The 11,939-nt window shown below is 38.9% G+C and overlaps 2 long non-coding RNA genes across 2 annotated transcripts; one reads left to right on the top strand and one right to left on the bottom strand.

Annotated features, from left to right (window-relative positions):
• Window positions 1-2,641: 2,641 nt before the first annotated feature.
• On the top strand, window positions 2,642-5,279 carry LOC125254497. The gene is made up of 2 exons (XR_007181676.1): window positions 2,642-3,116; window positions 4,465-5,279. It is a non-coding gene; the product is annotated as an uncharacterized LOC125254497 (long non-coding RNA).
• A 3,244-nt stretch (window positions 5,280-8,523) lies between these two features.
• LOC125254828 lies at window positions 8,524-11,384 on the bottom strand. Its single transcript, XR_007181753.1, has 3 exons — window positions 11,207-11,384; window positions 9,554-9,659; window positions 8,524-9,428 (listed from the first exon to the last, which is right to left on the bottom strand). It is a non-coding gene; the product is annotated as an uncharacterized LOC125254828 (long non-coding RNA).
• Window positions 11,385-11,939: the final 555 nt, after the last annotated feature.

Below are 11,939 nucleotides of genomic sequence, written 5' to 3'. Positions count from 1 at the left end.
GGTGAAGGTGCGGGCTGACAGTACTAGGCCGAAAAGAAGAACTCGATATTGGAATGCTTCGTCCCCGAAAGCAAACCTTAGGAACTTTCTGTGTTGCGCGAGGATTTATACATTGAAGTATGCGTCTTTTAGATCTATCGTGACAAACCAGTCCTTGGACCTGATTTGTGACATGATATATATTATTGTCTGCATTTCTAACTTGAGCTTTGCAACTGTTCGATTAGCTGATGCAGATCTAAAATCGGACAGAACTCCCACGTCTTTCCTTGGCACAATGAAATAGCGGCTGTAAAACCCTGACTCCCTGCTGGGAGGAGGAACCCTTTCTATTGCCTCCTTTTGCAGAAGAGTCACTACATCTTGTGCCATCACCAGAGCCTGCTCAGGACCCACCACTGTGGATAGGACCCCGTTGAATCAGGGCGCAGAACTGCATACCCCTATTCTATTGTGTGCAGGACCCACTGTAGATATAAATGACAGACTTCACTCTGTCAGGAAATCTACTAAGGGTACCAGCCTCTCAAGGTGCCACCCTAAGGTGACAGGCGGGGAACCACTGCACCCCAGCATTGCGGTGGGGTTGGCAGAGCGCCCCCCTGAGGGCACCAAAGACAGATCGGGAACCGTTGAGAGAGGTGAACGCCGTTTGACTCCAGAGGGGACCACCCGCAGTTTTTTTTTTTTTTTTTTTTTTTTTTTTTTTCAGGGAACTAGCCTCTCGAGACTGGCTCCTGGTGTGTTTTGGGCAGCCAGCACAATGCTCTGAATCGGCACACCGGCAGGGAACAACTGACTTGGCTGCCTCGGAGAGCGCGAGCCACCCTTGGGTGACTCGCGGGGAACTACTGCGCCCCGCGTTGCAGACGGAAAGGCAGACGGGCACCGTATAAAGAGGTGAATGCTGTCTGGCTTCGGTTTTGTCGAAGCTCTTAGCAGCAATGACATTCCTCAGATCCGTCTTGCCCTTCAAGGACTTCGCCTGTGAGTGCTGCCATGCCTCCCAACTCCTTGGAGGGGGAGTACGGGAAGCAACGCTCTCTTGTCTGTGTGTGGAGTTTGTGCTTTAAGGGACGATACAGACTGAGGGGAGAGATGGCTCGCAAGCATCTCTTCCACTCTTGGCATCGCCCTATAACTGTGCCTTCTCATACCCAACACATTACTTTCTAATATATGGTATTAGACAGGGTTATTCCACAACCTCGATACCTCAGTGTGGAGATCGGGAAAAACGGTAAGCCCCTGAACTAAATAAGCAGGAAAACTGAATTCAGCTTCCCCTGATTCCACACTAACAACTTCCAACTCCTCAGAGCTGGATGTCATTAGTGTAGCTGCCTCAATTGGAGTGGAAGAAACTGCAGAGCGTGCTTCCTGACTCCGAATAGAGATATCAAAATCCAACAGATGAGGGCTGAGATAGGGCAGCGCCCGTCTCAAAAACCCTCTGTTAGATTATTTTTTGAACCCCACGACATCAGGCGCCGGTCTGCCTCGGCAGAAGCGGAACCCAAGCCGCAAGGAACGCGAGCCAAGCCAACCTCCTCAAAGAGGGCTTGGCAGGAGCACAGCCTCATGAAGAAGATCACAATGCTCACAAGCAGCTTCCTCAAAAGCTGCCTGGGCATGCTGCACTCCCAAACAAATAACAAATATCTGGTGTGCATCTCTGCCAAAAAAGCAGAGATAACACACTTTCTGAAATGCTGTTCGCTCGCCAAAATAAATAGATGGTAGAAAGACAATAAACAGGACAAATGATTTCACATGTAGCGCTTGCTGAAGGCACAGAAGCTGAATGAAAGTGCTTTGTGTAGGCTTTATAGTTCCTGGTTAGTGACGTCACCCGCCTATGACATTCCGTCACACCATTAGACTGATTTCATAAGTGCTTCATGACGCAATTACACAAAGGCGTTCCCATAGCGATTACGCAGCGTGAGTTCCCTTGAAAGGGAACTGTTTTAATAGCCAGAAACCCCTCAGCTGCTGATTATAATTGCTCAAATGGGGAACCTATTAAACTTTCTAAGAGTATAGGTAAGTCCCTGAAAGAGCACCAGCAGAACAGAAAGGCCTTAGAATTTCTGGCGGTTGATCCATCATTGAAACATCCTCACATGAAGCAGGACCAAGACCAACAGTATCTCTGCTCTGAACTAATTACAGCAAAGCTTGAAAATGACTGAACACAAACAGGGGACAACCGTGCTTGCATCGTGCATGAGTTCAAAGCACTTTTCTGAAGGTTTGTTCTTAAACTAGCCTCTGTAGATGACCAATAACCAAGTTTCAACGTTAAATTACTAACTCCAATTGTGCTAGAATCAGCCAATAATCAAGGTAGTTAACACCCACATGTCCTGAAGCCTCAATGGTGCCAGAGCAGCAATTTCTTTCGTTCTAGACAATCTAAAAATGGAATAAGCATCCTTCAGATTGATAGTGTCACACTGTAAACAGACTGAACCCAAACAATGAGTGCATTTAAAGAGTTTATTAAGTATTATTAAGAAAACAGTAATGATACAGACCAATCTGATTGGTTGATTTGAATGTTGTTCCAGGATTAACAAAAATGTTGACCCATGAACATGTTGAACTCAGCAATATCAGGTTATGCGGACCGTGACAGTTCAAAACCAATCTCCTTTTCTAATATGAGACAGAATGTCCAATGACACTATAGTCCAAAGTATTTATATATTAGTTACCAACATTCTTCAAAATATATTTGTTACGAGCAGGGCGGGCGAGAGCTGTGAGGGAACGGCGCGAGGCCGGTGACGCGAGTGTTAACGATCTTCACCTGCGAGTTGCACCGGCCTTGAGTCTCTCACGGAGGAGCTCCGGAAGCATAAAAGGAGGAGCGACGACAGTGAAGGACGAGAGAGGACCAGGCCTGGACTTTATTTTATGTTTTATTATGTTTGTGTGGCCGGCAGACGTCCGCGATGGTCTGCCGGCATTACTTTCATTTTGTCTTTGTTTATCTTGTTGCATGACCGCAAGGGATGTGATGATTTCCGCAAACGGCATACCGTAGGATGCTTGCATAGCGGCGGCTTCCGTCTTCCTTCCCGGGTTTCGGCACCAATGTAACGTAGTTCGTAAGTATGGGAAGAAGGAGGCGGGAACCGGCGAACGTTAAACAACCCTCGTGGACATCACAGAAGAAATTTATTAGAAATATATTTTACCTAGCTGACGAGGATCACTCAGTCGCTTTGTGTTAAAGGTCAAATGCAGTTACGCCGGGTTTTTGATCAGCAAATATGTGCATCTGAAATTTGTCCGTCATTAAAACGACGGTATCACATTAGGCTACGTCATCATTAGGTTATGAGCGCTCAGTTTTTCCATTTGTAAAAATACGTTTGGCCAAAATCTCAATTTATAAAAGATGTAGTACTGTACTGTATGCACAGGCTTTTTAAGGCTATTTGTAGGCTATGATGACTAACTTAGATGGCAAATGCTAGCCCCCTCCCTCTCTCTCCGCCGCCGGTCTCAGGCCTCAAATGCATAAAATATGAAACTTTATAGACATACTAGTGTTTCTTTCGTAAAGACAACGTTGTACTTATTCAAAAAACAAGATATTTATTTACCTTTGCAAGACATTCAGCTGCTCTGCTGTGGAAGTTCAGTTCGCTGCATTCAGGGGGTGGAGTTAAGAGGTTTGACTGACAGTTTGAGCGGAACCAAAAAGATTTTGTCACAAGCTCTTTTTAATACCTTTATTAGGCTAAATATATTTACAAATCAGACAGACAGACGTAAAGGGTGACCGATAGCATTGATTTATTGAAGAAAATAAATAAAATAAAACACCTCCAAAAAAGGGCACTTCGGAGTGTTAGGACAAAAAGGGCATGTGCTCTGCACAGGTTGAGCCCTACCTGTGCACATGCCTGGTCCTAATAAGGCCGCATCCATTTAATGATTTTAATAAATATAATCATTTACATTCAATATGTTGTTCTTATTGCATACTGTTGTATAATGTACTATAATACACTGAAGTGTAAATGGTATCTAAAAATATTTATGCTTAAAAAATACAGCTATTTTCACTTAGTGTAAATAGCATCTATAGCTATTTGCACTTGGCATTTAACACTATTTGCACTTAGTGCAAGATATTTAATTGTATGTCAGGCACCAACCTTTTTAATAAACACGTTCAAATAATGATACTTTTTCAGTTTAATGTTTTGTATAGTATCAATAATGTCTCCCATCAAAAAAGTTGCCCTTTTGAAATACGACTCCACAGAGGATTCAACATTCTGAGCCATCAAACGCCCCCTTGAGGAAGACAAAGATACTGTTAGCTTGCTGTATTTGCCACCTAGTGGTTTAAACAAAATATGTCTGATCAATTGTTGTATGCATGACACTAGTTACTCTTATTAACTGTTTGCTCTTTCTTTCTCTCATCCATCTGTCTCTCAGGTTCCAGAGCTCCAAATCTGGAAAGATCTACCTCCATCGGGACATCCGGCTCCTTTTCTCCCGTAAATCCATGGAAGTGGACAATGGTGCTGCCTATGAGCTCAAGTCATTCACAGAGTCACCTGCTGACCCCCCCTTTCTCTCCCAGATGCTAATTTAATCTAGTCTAGTCTATTGATCTTAATCCAGCATAGGGGCCTTACTATACTAAATCAAAATCTGTCATCTTCTAATATGGGAATTAAAAATACAGAAGCCCACTAATGCACACTCACTTGCACAGAAGGACTGTTCACATTAATGCCCCTTTCCTAAAAATACACACCAATGAATCGTCAGTGCTTTGGTTTAAAACAACAGATGGTTGGGAGTTCATTTAGGTTTATTACCAGATGTTTGGAATGGGGTGAGCAGAAATGATGCAGAAAAAATAAATCCATGGACCAATTTTTTTTTTTTTTTTTAAACAAAAGTCAAGTAACTGAATTGCTGCAAGGATGTTTGAAGAGCACTGTGTTTTTTCACCACAACTGGAAGAAAATGAGTTTTGTTCAATTACTTCTTTCTTTGTACTGTTACCAACCAGGTAAATTGTTGCAATAGAAAAACAAATATCTTACTAGCTTAGTGTTTACATATTTACTTTTTTTTGTCATCAGTTATTTAATATTTAAATTGAACTTTCATTTACTGCACATGTGATGCCTGTTGTGCAAAACATTATGATGTAGTGCAAGATGTTTCAATCATACCATGTATTTTTGTCTTTCAAATTCAGATCTTAAATAAAAGAATTATATATTGTATCTATAAAATTACCTTTAAGCATGCATATGTTTGTGCTCTGTTTTAGACTACTTAAAAATGCAAACACAAGTGTGTGTGTGTGTGTGTGTGTGTGTGTGCGTGTGTGTGCGTGTATGGTTTTCTATACCAGTGGGGACCTAAGCTGAGGTCCTCATGTGGAAACAAGCTTATAAATCATACAGAATTAGTTTTTATATTATATATATATATATATATATGTGTGTGTGTGTGTGTGTGTGTGTGTGTGTGTGTGTAAAAATGCAAAAAGTTTTCTGTGATGGGTAGGGTTATTATAAGGGAATAGAATATACAGTTTGTACAGTATAAAAACAATTATGTCAGAGTCCCCACAATGATAGTAAGGCAGACAGTGTGTGTGTTGTTCAGGCATTCCCTACATTCTGGGGTCAAATACCCCCACAAGGATAGTAATACCAGAAATGTTTTATCTTGTTTGGACATTTTTTGGTCCCCATGGGGAAACCAGCTTTTAAATCATACAGAATGGTGTTTTTGAAAATGTAAAAATGCAGAACGTTTTCTGTGATGGGTAGGTTTAGGGGATAGAAAATATAGTTTGTACAGTATAAAAATCATTGTCTATGGAATGTTCCCATCAAACATGAAAACCAAACATATGTTTGTGTGTACTGACTAAAGCATATTTTGGGTGCAAATCTGTTCCCAGAAGTGAGCTAAACCTGACAAAAATTCTTAAAACATATATGTAACCCCAGTTCCCTGAGAAGGGGAATGAGACACTGCGTCTTGGTATTTACTCTATGGGAAAAGTCATCAGCGTGACTGGTGTCTTAGGCACGTGTAAAAGCCAGTAATCATTGGCCCATAAGTATAAAAGCTAAAGTGACATATGAAGGCCAAGTATGGTAACCCATACTTAGAATTTGTCCTCTGGATTTAACCCATCCAATTTAGTGCACAGACATTAGGAGCAGTGAGTAGTGAACACACACACATTGCAAACGGTGGACACACACACCCAGAGCAGTGAACAGCCATTTTGCCATGGCACCCGAGGAGCGATTGATGTTAGGTGCCTTAATCAAGGGCACCTTAGTCATTTCCTATCGCACTGTCAGAAAAAAAAGGTATAGTGCTTGTCACTGGGGCAGTACCCTAACGTACAAAAGTGACTAATATGTACTTTTAAAGTACTAATATGCACTTTAAAGTATTAGTGTATACAATTTAGGGGTAAGTAAGGTAGAAAGATGTACCTTTTCACTTTTGTACCTTAGAGTACTGCTCTAGTGACAGCACTGTACCTTTTTTTTTCCTGATAGTGCGGTATTGAGAATCAAACCCGCAACCTTCAGGTTACCAGTCTGACTCTCTAACTATTAGGCCACAACAGGCACACAGACAAGCCAGTGGTAGACCAGTGTCTCATTCTCATTCTCAGGGAACCAGGGTTACAGTCGCAACCTGATATGTTCCCTTTCAAAGTGGAACTTCGACGCTGCATTTTGGTATTGACGCTATGGGGAACCAATTCCCACTATGCCTGCCTCACTAGACCGTGAATATGCACAAACAGAGTGGGCATAGCATAACTTGACTCTACAGATTATCTATCCAGAGTCAGAACCCCATGGGTGCATCCCATGTGACTTGTATAGTGGTGCTATGCCACAAGCCAATATACTAGGAAAGATGTCCAAGCTTCTATGCTCTGCAGCAAGGGAAGTCCTGGCTGTTACACCTTCCTCCCTTTTGGGACAGGTCTCATCCCTTTAAAGGAAAAATACCCAATATAGCCTCAGCTGTGTCAGGCATATGTCAGCAGTGTTTGACAATGTAGGGAGCAGCCTACTGCAGGGGAGCTTCTGCTCCATTTTAACAATCCCATAGTGATTTGGGGAGAATAGTTTATACCCTGACTTGAGTCAAGGCACATTACCAAAGACCTATAGCTAGCACTTTATTTTTTTTAACAGCACTAAACCATAGTAAGAGACAGATAACAAGGAGGGATGCCACAAGTGAACTTCTACTTATTAGCATTGTCAAACCAGAACAAAAAAAAAAGGTTTTAGAATTTTTTTATATTATTGTTTTTAACTTCTTTATAATTCAAAATAAAACTAGTGGTTTTATATGGTACGTAGGCTTACTTGGGTCACTTACCTTACAAATCATTATTATGCCACCGACCATCTTCTTTTCATTTTAAGCATTTTTTAAAGTAAAAAGTAAAAAAAAAAAAAAAAAATAAACCAGTTACTTGCGAATAATTTTGATTTGAGGTTTCAGAAATCTCAGGTTAATTCTGATTCTTTTCTGTGAACTGGACAGATCAGATCATTTTAATGAACTGGTTAAGAGGGGAAAAAAAGAAAAAGAAAAAAAAATCAAAGAATTCAGGTGATTCAGCGTTTATTGTTGCAGAATTTCATATTTCAAAAATCACAGATGGATGAACAGTTTGCACAGGAGAAATGCTTGCAATATTGCTATTATATTATAGGATCTAAGACCACTAAAAGCAATCATTGTTTAGGCTCAAGCTCTTCATTAATCAGTTTACAGTGTCATTCAGAAACACACCAAACATTTTGATAGATATGCAAGAAACATACAGAATACAAATGATGGGGCTTAAAGTATTATTTTTGTGGGTACCAGTACACATTGGGGTCAAAGGAAATGAAATGGCAGATAAGGTAGCAAAGGAAGTCACTAAAAGTAATCACAATGATTTGATAGTTAGCATCAGCAGGGCAGAAGTCAAGAGCATTATCAAAAAGAGATCGAAGAAGCGAGAAGGGGGCAATGGTTTCACAGGAAAAATGAAAGAGAAAAATGACATTTGACCCAAAACTTGGGAGAGCTAAAAGTACACTTTGATTTAATAGATCTTCTGTGAAAGTAGTCAAAAAGATAATTATTACAATGTCTCATTTAGGGTTAGGATATAAGTTTTGTTGTTGTTGTTTTACATATTGTAGATTACAGACATTCTGGTCCACACTTCATACCAGAAGGTGGCGGTAATGCACCAGTTCACTGCCAAACTTAAATAACCTTAAAAGAAGAATAAGAAGGAAATACTTCTTAGTAAACTTTTATTCACAATGGCGTCAACTTGTATTGTTCCCGGGTACAAGAATTCAAAGAGTAAATGTTTAGTGGGACTGAGTTATTTTCGGTTTACAGAGAAGGATCCAGAGAATTGTAGGCAGTGGCTAAAGACTGTAAAGAAAAGCATCCATGTCATCTTTTTTTTTCCCCTGAGGCATCAGCTGGCTTTTATGCTGGCCTTCTTGGTGAATATGATCAGTTCCTGTCAGAGCGGTAGCGCAGCAGAAACCATAGGAAAAGAGAGAGAAACAACAAACAGCAAAATCGCAACACACCTGAGGAAACAAGAAAACAAATTAAAACAAAAAGCAAAAAAAGAGCAATTGGAAACACCACATCTGTTGATTGTGACTGTCCTTGTGATTGTCCTTGTGATTGTCCTTCTGATCCAAAAATTGCTGTTCCTACTGCAAGTACTAACGCGAGTACCAGTAATCCTCCAAATAACCCTAATCCTGCTACTGATGCTGCTAATCCTAATGCTGTTGCTGCTGCTGCTGCTGTTAATCCTGATCCTCTCACTGATGCAAATTTGTTCAATATTGTTTTGGCGGCTTCATTGGCTAGTACCCGCTTTATTATATCTGTTACCACCTTTTTTATATATTTTTCCACTTGGGTTCTTAGGCGTACTACCAATGGCTTCAGGTTATCTTTTAACCACTGTATTTTATTTATAACATATTGTAACAGTTTTCTTGCTATTGCTACTATTGCCGCTCCTGCTATTGCTCCAACTATTGCTGATCCTGTTAGCGAGTATGCTCCTACCATTGATCGCAACTTTGCTGCTGCTGCTCCTGCTACGCCTCCTGCTACTGCTGTTACTACTACTGCTACTGGTCCTTTTCTTTCTTCTTCTTCCCACAGTAATTGTAAAATGCATACTCCAGCTGCTGCTCCTGCTGCTGCTCCTACTACTACTTCAGCTACTGCTAACATAAATGCATAACCTACTACTACGACTACAACTGTTACAACTGTCAATGTTAATGTTAGTGGTGATAGTAGAGTTGCCCTCGGTTCTTCTCCTGCTGCTGCTTTTCCTGCCAATGCTACAATTAAAAAAAAAAAAGGGGGAAAAAAAGAATTTTCATCATCAAATGTAATATTATAAAAATCAAATATATTTGCATATATTGGATATTGATGTTATTGTATTGAAAAATTCAGTTCTTACCCATGTTGCTCGATTTTAAATTGCAATGACTCTAAAATGATCAGGTTTTCAGATTCGTCTCCCTTCTTTCAAGGTTCTTCTTTCTTCTTTCAAGCCAATTATCCTCCTTTAAAGAGACAAAGTTACAAAATATGCCATCTAAATCTTTTAGGCTCCTGAAATCACTGCATAATTATTAGAATATTTATAAAAAACTTTCTCGTTTACATCTGTTCATCTTTACCACACACATTTCTCCCAGTGTTTTTTTCTCTTTTGTATATTTATGAGATTTTGTTTTATTTTACCCAACCAATTTTAAATTATTTTGACCAAACTGCTTGGATAAGAAGGTAAGATTTGCACACCACCATGTAGGGGTGGTTAGTATATGGGTAAAGGGCTGTACCCTTAAATCTTTTCTGTCATTCTCATATATATATTTTAATTCATGCTATGAATAGATTGTCTAACTTGAAATTAGCTTGTTGTCGTTGTAACAAATGTTTTCATTTGTCACACTTCTGACTTGGCTAGATCAGAAATTTTAATATGAATATACTAGGTCCACGATGGAACACTAGCAAGCAAATGGAACACTAATCACCATTTTGGTCAAAACAATTAAAGTGGTAAACAATATAATTTCTTACAGTGGCATGGTTAAAGACAACTTTATAATGTAAATTCACAGTAAATTACTCTGGTCTAAGGATAATTTTGCTGTTGATTAACAGTAATTCGTAAGAAAATGACGTAGCATGCATTAATTTCACAGTAAATTTATTATAAAATAATACTCTTTAATCCTGTGAATTCCTTGCTACTTTTTTTACAGTGTGCACTATACATTGTATAATTACTTTATATCTCTGGGTAACATAAAAACAAACTGTAAAAAACACATAATTTTTGCAAAATAATTAACTGTGGTTGCCAGAATCATCGTGTAAAAATACAGAAAATCTGTAAACACATTTACAGAACAAACTCCACATATTACAGTATAAAACTGTAATTTGCAAACAAGAAAATTTGAATGTAAACCAGTAAATTTAACAAAGCACACTGTTACTAAAATCTGTTTTGTACTTTACATATGACAATGGCAAAATAATGCGGGTGGTAAAAGAGGAAGCCACATGAAGAATCAAAATTCATCACAAGTAGCTTTTCCACAAGCTGAAGTATATACTAATACACAGAAGGTACACAGAGTCATTCACGCAAACCCAAAACACCATCACGGTAACACAACTTTTAAATAATGCAATAAACATTTATTAAACAACAGAAGATGTAACATAAAATGCTAATGTAGATAACTGATAACAAAAACTATTAAGAAACATGATTATGTAAACAAAATACTTTCAAATGTGAAATGTCACACAAGGAACTCTAAAAAAATGTTTGACTCTAAATTATATGTTGATTTGTTACTTTTTACTTCTAGAAACTATATAATTAACAGCATTTTACAGTAAACATTACATGAAATGTCTGGTTAGATCTTTTACAACTTTTCCCTGTATATAGTACGGGAACTTTTTTCCCTGTAGCATTTTAGGGTTCCATGTGCTTAGTTAGCTGGAGCCCCCATGAGTTCGTAATTCATTTCTGCCTCTTACAACATCCCTACTCTCTTCTGTCATAAAATCAAATCTTACAAACCTGAAATGAATCAGAATTCCAAACAGCAAATGAATGAACAACAAATGTGTCTTGGATCCTTGAATAACCTGGCCTATAAAAGAATGCTGCACACTATGCTGTGGTCTTAAATACATTTACCCAGATTACAAAGCTCTACAATTCAGCTAAATGTAATCTGAAGGCTGATGCTTTTCAGTAAATCACATGACAGGAAACAACAGCAAGGTGAAACCCTTGTCATCTGAAACTGACAGTGCCTTGAAGTGAATACAGTTAATTTTAAAATAAAAAAATATGAGAATTGCAATTTTTTTTTGTATGCTAATTTTCCCCACTTTCCTAATAATTAACCATACATACTGTGTGCGAAGAAAATCACTCTTGTGTTTAATTTTAACGCATTAACAGTTTAAAAACGGTGACATTAAAGCAGGCTCTTTTTGACCCTATGAATCACCTGTAGTTCAAGCCAGGGTTGCCAAGTCTGAGTTTTTTCCCCCTATATCAAATATTATTTGTAGCACCTCCAGTCCCATCCAATAATCGCAAAAAGCTTTGTGCTTTGTTACTTCTGATAAGAATAAAAGTTTCAGTTTTCAAATTATGTCCATTTTATCATGAAATTCAAACAATAAATGGTGTTTTGACACTCCTAAATATGATGTGTCAGATCGCTGTAACACCTCAGTTCAGGTAGCAGCGTGGAGCGCGAGTCTTTTCTTCCTCTTCAATACAAGTTATATCTCGAAAA

Source organism: Megalobrama amblycephala, linkage group LG19 (genome assembly GCF_018812025.1).
Source record: "Megalobrama amblycephala isolate DHTTF-2021 linkage group LG19, ASM1881202v1, whole genome shotgun sequence".
NCBI classification, from domain to species: Eukaryota; Metazoa; Chordata; class Actinopteri; order Cypriniformes; family Xenocyprididae; genus Megalobrama; species Megalobrama amblycephala.
Note: the sequence above shows the minus strand (reverse complement) of the source record. Positions and strands in the feature narration are given on the sequence as shown.